The 12010-nt window shown below is 43.9% G+C and overlaps 1 long non-coding RNA gene across 1 annotated transcript in view; it reads right to left on the reverse strand.

Annotated features, from left to right (window-relative positions):
• LOC113915534 overlaps window positions 1-11973 on the reverse strand; it is a 40039-nt gene extending 28066 nt beyond the window's left edge. The window contains exon 1 of the long non-coding RNA XR_003517693.2: window positions 11854-11973. This is a non-coding gene — a long non-coding RNA (uncharacterized LOC113915534). The remainder of the gene's footprint in view (window positions 1-11853) is intronic.
• Window positions 11974-12010: the final 37 nt, after the last annotated feature.

The following is a 12010-nucleotide window of genomic DNA, read 5'->3' on the forward strand; positions in this document are numbered from 1 at the left end:
AGGAACATAGGGAGAGGAAGAGAATCTCAAGCAGACTGAGTGTGAAGTCTGATGAGGGGCTCGATCCCAGGACCCTGAGATCATGACCTGAGCCGAAATCAAGAGTTGGATGTTTAACTGACTGAGCCACCCAGACGCCCCCCTTACTCATACAGTATGTTCTATGCGTAAGGGCCCACTCATTCAGAGGAAAAGGAGCCTGAAACTAGGCAGTTGGTCCTTAGTCAGCCTGATGCACTCAAACTAGGAAAAGTTTTCAAGTTCTCCTAAACAATTCTTCAATCAGTGATAGATCAAAACTGAATTACAGACTCGTTTTAACCATACAGCAGTGAAAATGTATGGACTTCAACTACATGTGAAAATATGGATGATCCTCACAAAGATAATGCTGAGCAGTAGGAGCTGGACACAGAGGAGTACAGGTCAAGCTATTCTTGCTGCTGAAGTCAGGAGAGTGGACACCCTTGGCAGGGAGGTGGGTCAGGGATGGGTGGAGAGCCCAGACACATGCCGGCAGGGCCAGCTTTGTGAGTGTGTGCATAGGACCCTGCATTTAGAAAGATCCCACAGTGAGGGGCGCCTGGGTGGCTCAGTCAGTTAAGGTGCTGCCTTTGGCTCGGGTAATGATCACAGGGTCCTGGGATCTAGTCCCGCATCGGGGTCCCTGCTCAGCGGGAAGCCTGCTTCTCCCTCTCCCACTCCCCCTGCTCATGCTCGCTCTCTCTCTCTCTGACGAATAAATAAAATCTTTAAAGAAAAAAAAAAGAAAGATCCCACAGTGGCTTTAATGTTCTGCTGTCACACATCTTACAGTTCTTAATAAATGTGAACATTACATTTCCATTTCTCACCGGGCCCTGTAAATTATGTAGTGGTCCTGGGTACTGGTAATATTTTGTTTCTTAATCTGGTGTTGAATTTGTGAATATTCACTAAACTTTACATATGTCGGTATGTTTGCCTTTCTGTATGTATATGATACTTCAACACAAAATTTTAAAAACTGAATTATAGACTATTTTAAAAATAACTCAGTGAAACTATTTACGGAATGCCGCCAGAGTTGTATTCACAAGAAAATGGATGGCCTTAAACATTTCTGTTACTAAATAAGACAAAAGAAAAGTTCATTAAGAAAGCAGACAACACAGGAAATTAGAAGGGGGGAAAAAAAGCCACAGCACAAAGCAAAATGCAAAGAAAGTGAAAGGAGTTAAACAAAGACACAAGCAGAGTGAACGATTTCAAAATCAGAAAAATGACATAACTGATGAATAAATCTAAGATCTAGAGTTCTTTGGGTTGGGAGGAAGCAAACAACAAAACTGATAAGCCACCGGCTAATGTAATAAAAAAGACAGACAAAACAGAAATGCACAAATTAGGAATGAGAAAGGGTTTACAGATGGGTACAGAAGAAATGATGAGAAATAAAGGGAGAGGAGGATTCAGTCAGCATTTGTCCGATCCTATGCTAATGTAATTTAAAATCTGAGTGAGGGGCGCCTGGGTGGCTCAGATGGTTGAGCGTCTGCCTATGGCTCACGTCATTATCTCCAGTCCTGGGATGAAGCCCCGAGTCGGGCTCCCAGCTCAGTGCGGAGTCTGCTTCTCCCTCTCCTTCTCCCCCTGCTCATATGCGCTCTCTCTCTCTTTGTATCTCTCTGTCTCAAATGAATAAAATCTTTAAAGAATAAAAATAAAAAATAAAATATAAAATCTGAATGAAATGGGTAATAGTCAGGAAATATAAATTACCAATAGGGACTCAAAGAAAGGAGAAAATCTAGGGCGCCTGGGTGGCTCAGTCGGTTAAGTGGCTGCCTTCGGCTCAGGTCATGATCCCAGGGTCCTGGAATCGAGTCCCACATCGGGCTCCCTGCTCAGCGGGAAGCCTGCTTCTCCCTCTCCCACTCCCCCTGCTTGTGTTCCCTCTCTCACTGTGTCTCTCTGTCAAATAAATAAATAAAATCTTTAAAAAAAAAAAAAAGAAAGGAGAAAATCTAAACATAAATAATCACGGGCAAAAGCTGTCAAAAGCTATACACCTCCAAAAAAAAAAGAAGGAAAAAAAAAGCAGAACCTAGATACGTTCATTAGCAACTTCTTTCAAACTTTCAGGAAATCAATCACTCTTACTATTAAAGCTATTCCAAAACATAGAGAAAGAAATAAACTGCCCAGTGTTTCATGACGCCAAAATCTTATAAAGATTGTACAATAGAAAAACTAGGGACCAGTCCTATTTATAAATACAGATGCAAAATGCCTAAAGAAATATATGAACATAACTTTGCAGGATATTTTGAAAATGACTAAACACATTTATTTATTTCAGGAAGGATAGAGTGGTATAAGGAAATCCATTAATCCAATTCACAATATAGATAAATCAAAAGTGGAAAAAGCAGAATAATTAAGAGAAATGCTAAAAATTTGATATCATTTAATATTCATTCCTCACAAATATTCTGATAAAAGGAAAAGTATACTTCTTTAACATAACACAGGTAGAAATCCAGTGCATGTGTACTCACCCACATGTACACATTAATCAACCAGTATTACTTTTTTTGATATGTATGTATGTATTTATTTATTTAAGGTAAGCTCTACACCCAGCATGGCACTTGAACTCACAGACCTGTGACCAAGGGTTGCCTGCTCTGCTGACTAAGACAGCCAGCCGCCTCCAGCAGTATTACTCTTAATATTCCCATTAAAGTCAGGAGCAAGACAAGGCTACTCACCTGACTCTTCTGCCCCATCCTGTTTTAGAGATAGAAGTAAAGCCTTCCTTAGTCTTTGGTTAGGCTCTCTCTTTAGTTGGCACCTAAGCACTTCGACCTGTTCTCTCATTCAATCCATACAACAACTCTTAACAGGTTTTGGGTTTTTGTTTTTTTTTTTTTGACACTTTTGTGTATTTCCCTAGATGTCTTCCCTGTGATAAATATATTTGCTCAGGATACTTTTTTAAAAATGGAATCATTATACAGTGTTTGTAACATTTTTTTCATTTTTTCTTATCTTTTCATTCTGTACATATAGCTCTCTCATTATTTTGCAGACTGTGGTTACTTAGTATTTGACAGACATTTGGGTGGCCTCCAATCTGTGGTATTATAAACAATGCCTAGAATATACGTCCTCCAGATGTCATTTGGCTGATTCCCTCACTTCATGCAGGTTCCTGCTCAAATGCTGCCTCCTCAGAAAGGCCTTCCTAGATCACACGAGATAAAATAGCATTTCCCTCCAACCCTCTACCACTTCTTAATCCCTTACCCCCCTTTTTGATAGCACTTATCACTACTTGATATTTTTTGTATGTTTGTTTACTTATGCATTGTGTATCTCCACCAGAGGCCTCAAAAGTTTCATGAAAGTAAAGACTTTGTTTTGTTTCACTGCTGTGTGCCCAGAGATGTGCCAAGCTCACAGGAGAATCTCCCTAAGTATTCAAAGAATGAACTAATACAGCGATAAACATTCTTTTACATATTTTTTGCAAATCTAGGTAAACATTTCAGTAGAATTGCTAGGTCAAGGAGTATAAATACTTAAATTATAACAGAAATCATCCAAACAATCTTTTTTTAAAGATTGATTGATTGATGGGGTGCCTGGGTGGCTCAGTCGTTCAGCATCTGCCTTCGGCTCGGGTCATGATCCCAGGGCATCCGGCTCCCTGCTCAGTGGGAAGCCTGCTTCTCCCTCTCCCACTCCCCCTGCTTGTGTTCCCTCTCTCGCTGTGTCTCTCTCTCTCTGTCAAATAAATAAATAAAATCTTAAAAAAAAAAGACTGATTGATTATTTGAGAGAGAGGGTGGGGAGGGGCAGAGGGAGAGAAAGAGAGAGAGAAAACCTCAAACAGACTCTCCACTGAGTGTGGAGCCCGACGCGGGGCTCCATCTCACGACCCTGAGCAGAAATCAAGAGTTGAATGCTTAGGGGCAGCTGGGTGGTTCAGTCCTTAAGCATCTGCCTTTGGCTCAGGTCATGATCCCAGGGTCCTGGGATGGAGCCCCACATCGGGCTTCCTGTTCAGCAGAGAGCCTGCTTCCCCCTCCCCATCCCCCTCTCCATCCTCCCTCCCTTGTTCATCCCCTCCCCGCCCCTCTCCCCTTGCTCACCCCCTTCCTGTCCCCCTCCCCGTCCCCTCCTCTGTCCCCCTCACCTTGCTCATGTGTGTGCTCTCTCTCTCATAAATAAAATGTAAAAAAAAAAAAAAAAAGGAGTTGGATGCTTAACTGAGTCACCCAGCCACCGCCAAAGCAATCTTCTAAAAATGGTGCCAGGGCGCCTGGGTGGCTCAGTTGGTTAAGCGACTGCCTTCGGCTCAGGTCATGATCCTGGAGTCCCGGGATCGAGTCCCGCATCGGGCTCCCTGCTCAGCAGGGAGTCTGCTTCTCCCTCTGACCCTCTTCCCTCTCGTGCTCTCTATCTCTCATTCTCTCTCTCTCAAATAAATAAAATCTTTAAAAAAATAAAAATAAAAAAAATAAAAATGGTGCCAATTTGGGGCATCTGGGTGGCTGGCTCAGTCGTTAAGTATCTACCTTCGGCTCAAGTCATGATCCCGGGGTCCTGGGTTCGAGAGCCCCACGTTGGGCTCCCTGCTCAGCGGGAAGCCTGCTTCTCCCTCTCCCACTCCCCCTGCTTGTGTTCCTGCTCTATCTCTCTCTGTCAAATGAATAAATAAAATCTTAAAAAGTAAATAAAAATGGTGCCAATTTACACCCACCCTCCATAGTAGACAAGAATGCATTTCCCTACACCCTCCACAATGTAAGATAATATTAATCTTTGTAATGTTTCCTCTTGATTTTAGAATTTAAAACACATGTGGGTTTTACGGTAAAACAAAAAAGTAAAAGGTGCAAGTCTAACTCTCTCCGGATCCCACTTCCCTCATTCACACCAGACGAGGTGCACGCCCTGCTGTCTAGATTCTAGCATCACACTGCATAACTGTCTGGCGCACCAGCTGGGTCCAGCGACCTTGCCTTCATCAAGTCTTCCAATTAGTTCTCACCCTCACCTTACCCCACACTTGCTGGGGTAGAAAGAGCTAGTCCTTAAGCCAGTAGTAATACAGTCTCAGAAATATAGTCTCAGTAGTCCTAGCCCTATGGCTGTATATGTAGGCATTGAACCTATCTGGCTTTCATTTTCTTCTGTAAAATGTGAATAAAATACCTCTTTCAGAGGTTTCCTTTAAAGATTAAATAAGATAAACATGTAAAGCATCTGGCTCAGTGCCTACCACGTAGCTGGCAACATACCTACCTTTCCCAGCTCCTTCAGGCACCCCAGATCTTTGTAGCACTTAACACATTTCTCATATTCTAACCTTTATAAAGGTAATGGGGAATGGGTAGGGCATGGATGGTGCTTGAACACAGTAGGCACTCAATAGATGCCAAGGACAGTTGATTTCTGCATTCAGGAACTAGTTTCATCCTTGCCAATATGTTTTTTCCACGTACATATTTACACCACCCATCAGCTGATTGGATCACACACCACCCAGTCCTCACCCAAGGAGCTACCAAATGAGCTCATCTTAATCCTGTCTGAGCTGAACAAGGTCTTTTACAGAACTTTAAAACTGACTCACTACTGAGTCATCAAAACAGCAATACCCAAACACACTCCTGTTGCTTACACAAAAGAGCGGCATGGGATGTCTGCCTTATCTCCTTTCCCTCTCCTAATGGGACTGAACCCCTTGACTCACTGAAGAAGAGTCCTCACATCTTTTGTGCTGCGGTAATAAGAACAAAGCTGGCTTAAATAATCACAGCGTGGTCAGCAAACAACAGCAGTCCTTGTGGTCATCCAGGTCATTTCCTGAGTATGTCACTAACCCAAGAGGACAGGCAATTAATCAATTACTCAAATGTGTATTGAGCACAAGCATTCTGTTGTGCACTCATGATTCCTCCTGTTTATAAAATTTCTGTGAAGTGACCTTTTCAGTTATTGGAACTCACTGAGAATGTAGGGAAAAACAGCCCTTTGTGCTTCTGTAAAGGGAAAAAAAACTATTATTGGAGAAAATGGGACTACTCGGTTCCATCCCAGGAGAAAGGATTTTTAAAATATCAAAGAGGAAGTGTGATGTTTTGGCTAACTGCTTTACAGAGCTATAGTTTTAAATATGTTAACTGAGAACTCCTTTCTCATCTAGGAATGATATGGTCAGTGGTCAGTATTTTCTCTTGAGAAAAGTCTTGAAGTTAGTATCATTGCCACAGGCCTGACTGATTGCCGTGGACTATCAAGTCTTTCAAGATTCTGAGGCCTGGGTAAGGGCTAAGATAACTGGGAGCAGGCCTGAAGGCTTCTTTCACAAATAAGGCTGGTTACAGCCAAGATTTTTTGTATGTGCAGATACAACTTTTGAGTACCCCAGCATGGTCTCTTGTAGTTGAAGACCCTAAGGAAAAACTGAATGAGAATCTTAGGTCCTCAGACTTTTTGTATGCAGCCCATATAATTGATATAATCCATTACTAAAGGATATAATGATATGTGCCCTTGATCCACCTGATATAAACGTTAAAAGGATAAATAGAAATAGTATGTTAGTAGTCTTTAAAGATTAATTAGGCATGACAAGAAATAATGTTTATTTAATTAAAATACAAGCTTTCAACTGGCCATTTTTCCTGAACTACACTTCTCTATCAATACAGTTGACCCTTGAACCACATGGGTTTGAATTGGGCAGGTCCACTAATACATGGATTTTTTCTATTAATACAGGACACTACTGGAAATGTATTTTCCCTTATAATTTTTCTCTCTCTTTTTTTATTTTTTTATTTTATTTTTTAAGATTTTTTTATTTTATTTATTTGACAGAGAGAGACAGTGAGAGCAGAAACACAAGCAGGGGGAGTAGGAGAGGGAGAAGCAGGCTTCCCGCTGAGCAGGGAGCCTGATGTGGGACTCGATCCCAGGACCCTGGGATCATGACCTGAGCCGAAGGCAGATGCTTAACGACTGAGCCACCCAGGCGCCCACTCTCTCTTTTTTTTAAAGGTTTTATTTATTTATTTGACAGAGGGAGCACAAGCAGGGGGAGTGGCAGGCAGAGGGAGAGGGAGAAGCAGGCTCCCTGCAGAGCAGGGAGCTGGATGCGGTGCTCGATTCCAGGACCCTGGGATCATGACCTGAGCTGAAGGCAGACACTTCACTGACTAAGCCACCCAGGCGCCCCTACAATTTTCTTTTGTTTAAAAAAGATTTATTTATTTTAGAGATAGAGAGAGAGCACAAGTGGGGGGGAGGTGCAGATGTAGAGGGACAAGTAGACTCTGTGCCTAGCAAAGAGCCCAGGGTAGAGCCCAACACAGGGCTAGATCCCTTGGATTACCACGAGATTATGACCTGAGCCCAAAATCAGGAGTCTGACGCTCAACCAAGTGAGCCACCCAGGCGTCCCTCCCTTACACTTTTCTTAAAACATTTTCTTTACTCTAGCTTACTTTATTCTAAGAAGATGATATACAGTACACATAGCATACAAAATATGAGTTAATTGTTTATGTTATCAGTAAGGCTTCTAGTCAACAGTAGGCTATTAGTATTAAGTTTTGGGGGAGTCAAAAGTTACCTGATTCTTGACTGTGAGGGTCAGCACCTCTCACCCCCATGTTGTTCAAGGGTCAACTGTACTATTTCTGTCCTGATTTGATTATCCTCACCAGTTGTACACAATCTCAACTGTCCATCCATATTAAGCAAACCTTTTTGGGGGACATCAGGAGTTACATGTTGCATTTACTGACTATAAAGCCCTTGACAAGTATGGATTGTTCTCAAAACAACATTGCTATAATTAAAAGCAACACATAACATTTATTGAGCACTATATGTAAGGGACAACATTAGTCTCACATTTAAGATTTTATTTTATTTTATTTTTTATTTATTTCAGACAGAGAGAGTGAGAGAGAGAGAGCACGAGTTGGGGGCAGGGGGAGAGGGAGAAGGAGACTCCCCGCTGAGCAGGGAGCCCGACACAGGGCTCCATCTCAGGACCCTGAGATCATGACCTGAGCGGAAGGCATACACCTAACCAACTGAGCCACCCGGTAGCCCCTGGCTTCTTCTTCTTCTTCTTCTTTTTTTTTTTTTTAAATTAGAATCCTAGGGATGGCCTGGATGGCTCAGTTAGTTGAGTGTCTGATTCTTGGTTTTGGCTCAGGTCATGATCTCAGGGTTGTGAGATCGAGCCCCAGGTCAGGATCCATGCTCAGGACTCGGAGCCTACTTGAGATTCTCTCTCCCCCCATGTGCCTCTCCTCCCAGCTCCCACATACTCTCTCTTTCTCTCTAGAATAAATAAATACAATCTTAAAAAATTAGAAATCTATCAGAGCAGGCTCTTGTTTAGAGAGAGTTATTATTTCTCCAGAATCAAAAGCATAAACTAGAGAAGATTCAGCTTTGGGTAAAGCCTACCTATTCTTATGAAACATTCCTCCAGACTGTGAAAAATTAGTTACTAGTTCTGAAGGATTTCATTCAAAAGTACAGGCTTATGTTAATAAGAATATGCATATGTATTTATGTGCTTGTATGTATTAAAAGTATTTGAGAGGGTGATTTAGGAATCTCAATTATAAGTCTTCAGGGCAGGAATCTTATTTTGCTGCTAAGGAAGGTGAATGAGCCAACAGTAGTGGTATTAAAGCCTTATACTTGCTAAATCATCTGTCTAAAGGGATAAACTGGTTAAGTTTGTTCTCCCAACATCTAGAGGCAAGATTTTTACTCAGTTATTACAACATTACCACAAACTTGTGGATTCTGCAGAAGTTGCCTAGCAACATTACAGTTGGAACAACACTGGGTGGAGAAAGAACAGGAAATTTGAATTAGATATGCCCTGGGGCAGGCGGGCGTAACCCCATCCCTCCAGTACAGTGAGTCCTGTACTTGGAGGAGCATGAAATTTAAAAAATCAGAACAATCATTTAGAATTTCAGTTAGGATACTGCTGCAGTTAAACCATAACACTGTGCCATGTTGTCAGCTGGAGGAGGTAGGGCCTGGGTTTCTTACTCATTTTGGTACTTTTGTTTTAAAGAACACAGAGATTTTTATTCCAGAAACATTTATTTAAGTACCTTCTCAGGGGCCAAGGCACATTGCTGGTTGGTGGAGCTCTAAAGACAAATAAAACTTGATCTCAGCCATGGGTGGAAAGGCAGCCAGACAAGTAAACAAAGAGTGTTTACATAGTTCATTACAGGTGTGGTGGAAAACCTGGTGCAGTGTCTGTTTTACCTAGAAGTGGAGAAAGTTAAGGAAAGGCTTTACAGAAGAAATGGTTCTCCCACTAAGTCTCGTTTCCAACTTTTAAAGAAATTCCTTCTTTCCTCCAGTCATTCTATACATTCAGTGGAAATTTACCTCTCCCATTCTGTGGGTGGACCTGGGTGCCAAGAATTTAAAGTACTTGGGGCTGTGTACCAAGAACTCTTCCCTTCCCGTTCAGAAGCCAGGCCCTTTTGCTCCAGCCTAGCCTACTTCAAGGACCTCCCAGTTCAGGGAAGCAGACAGGTGGCACAGTTAAGGGTTGAAGAAAAAAAAAATGTTAACAGACTGTTTACCTCCAAGAACAGACTATACAGGGTTGGCTAGGAGGCTTCTGTACCATTTGAATTTATATTGAGAGAGAAAAATAAACCAACAAATATTTAAATAAGGGCTCTACTATCATTCAGAAGATAGTGAGGGCCTAAGCCACATTAGAACACTGCAATAAATGAAATAGAAAAGGTCCCTACACTCAGGGAACTCATTTTCTAGAAGGGGATAGTAGTAAACAAACAATCAACATACTTTGAGATAGACATAAGCCTGTTAGGGGAATAAAGCAGGGTATTGTGAAAGAGTGAAGGGGGAGAGGATGTGAGCTTGCATGGATAGCAACAGAGGATACAGAATTCCTATATAGGAGGGGCTTAGGAACAACATTCTAGTTGGGGAGAGGTTATCTACAGGGCTTTAAAGTTTACTTAGGAAACACTATTTTTACATACAACTCATGTTAAAGATCAATAATCAGGCCTTTTCTCAAGTTATTTTTATTTACACTCACATGAAATTGAGAAAATCAACTCAATGTGGCCAACTATGCATTTCAAAGAATTATATTTGCCATCAGCAGTAGAGAGGTGGTGTTGGAGGGAGAGTGCTAAAAACCATTCCCTGGCTTTGGCCACCAGGGATCAGAGAATGCCTCTCCTTGAAACATACAAAAGGGTAGATAGAGTTCCTGTCTTGCAAGAGCTTAACATTGGATTTGGATTAACATGCAGGAAAGACACATATATCAGCAAATGTCTGGAGAAGACAGCTGTTTACCCTTCACTGCATCTTCAGTGATGTGATCTCAGGGAATTTCCCATGTGGTGTTAAAATGTGTTTCCATTATTAAAAATCCAGCTTGAGTTTAGCCTTTGAAAAGTGTTAGAACAACATATATGGCAAAGGGTTAATATTCATAAAGTGCTACAATAAGAAAAACAGACAACAGAAAAATATAAGTGGCCACAGCCCATGAAAACTGTCCCATATGTATCAAAACAACAAAATTACATTAACAAACATTAAATATCCACTTACGTCCAGAGTTCATGAGCAGTGTACTCTAACCCAATGCTAATGAGAATGTAAATTGTTTTTTTTCTGGACGTCAGTTTGGCAGTTTATATTCTTTGACCCAATAATTCTCATTTCTAGGAATCTCTTTAAAAAAACCCAAACCCTCAAAAAACACGAGAAGTTAGAATATTCATCACGGGGTTATTTACAACTGAAAAATTACAGGAAACTTGTCTGTGCGACGATAAGGGGCAGATAAAATCACTATTTGACGGAGTACTGGAGTTTTTTTCTCAATTTGCGTTTAAGTTTGCAGTGAGGTATGCCAATCTCTGTTGCCAACGCTTGCCCACGTGCTGGCAAAGAAATATAAACACATGGCTGCGTGGTGGGCACTTGGGTTTCGTGCTGGGGCCGATTGTGGTGCTGCTGCTGTTTACTCTGGACAAGTCGGGGGGCGGGGGGAAGGGACTCCAAAGGGGGCCACGGCCTAGGCAAAGCTTTGCCCCCTCGCAAGGGGCAAACCCGACCCTAACAGACAGCCTGGGGGGAAACTGAGGCTCCGGAAGCCTTCCCTACAGCCGGTGTCCCCGCCGCGAGCTCTCGTGTGTTGGCCTTCTTGCTGATTTCGGCGTCCACCCTAAGCAACCGGCTCAGATCGCAGAACTCCTGAGGCCCGAGTCACCATTTCCGGCTCAAACCTCTGCCGGAGAACGTGACTGCCCACAGCCACACCCACAACGCCCCAGTGGCCCGCACCAAAGGGACGCGGGACCGGAGGTCGCACTCCCGGGACTGAGCCCGAGGGCCACGGTGGTTACCCGCTCGCTCCGACCCGGAGGGGACCAGAAATGTTCCCCAGTCCCCACCTCAGACCCCAGAGCGCCTGAGGGCCTGCGAGCAAGTCACCTCCAGGATGGCGTTCGAACCCGGCCCCCCTCGCCCCTCCCCCCTCGCCCCTCCCAGAAGGCCGCCTCGGCTCTCCCGCTCGGCCCCGACCAGGCGGCGCCCAGCTCGGCTCCCAGAAGCCCGGCTCCCTCATAGGCCCGCGGCGCCGCGCCCGCCCAAGCCTGGCTGCGGAGGGCGGGAGGGGGGGAGGGGGGCGGAGCCAGCGGGTTCGCGCCAAAATCGCGTAGTTGATCCCTCCCCCGCGGGCTACGTCGCGCCCTCCTTTTTTTTCAAACCCGGGGCTGGGCGGGGATTGGTGGGTCGAGCACTCACGTGATTAACGGTCGCGGGAAGCCGCGGAGCCCGAACCTGTGGGTGGAACTGCGGAGACCCCAGCCTCGGTGCCTAGGCCGCCCTGCCTCTGCTGGACAGTCCACGCCGCCGCCACCGCCGCCGCCGCCGCCGCCGCCACCGCCGCCGCCGCCGCCGC

This window comes from Zalophus californianus, chromosome 11, assembly GCF_009762305.2.
Source record: "Zalophus californianus isolate mZalCal1 chromosome 11, mZalCal1.pri.v2, whole genome shotgun sequence".
NCBI classification, from domain to species: Eukaryota; Metazoa; Chordata; class Mammalia; order Carnivora; family Otariidae; genus Zalophus; species Zalophus californianus.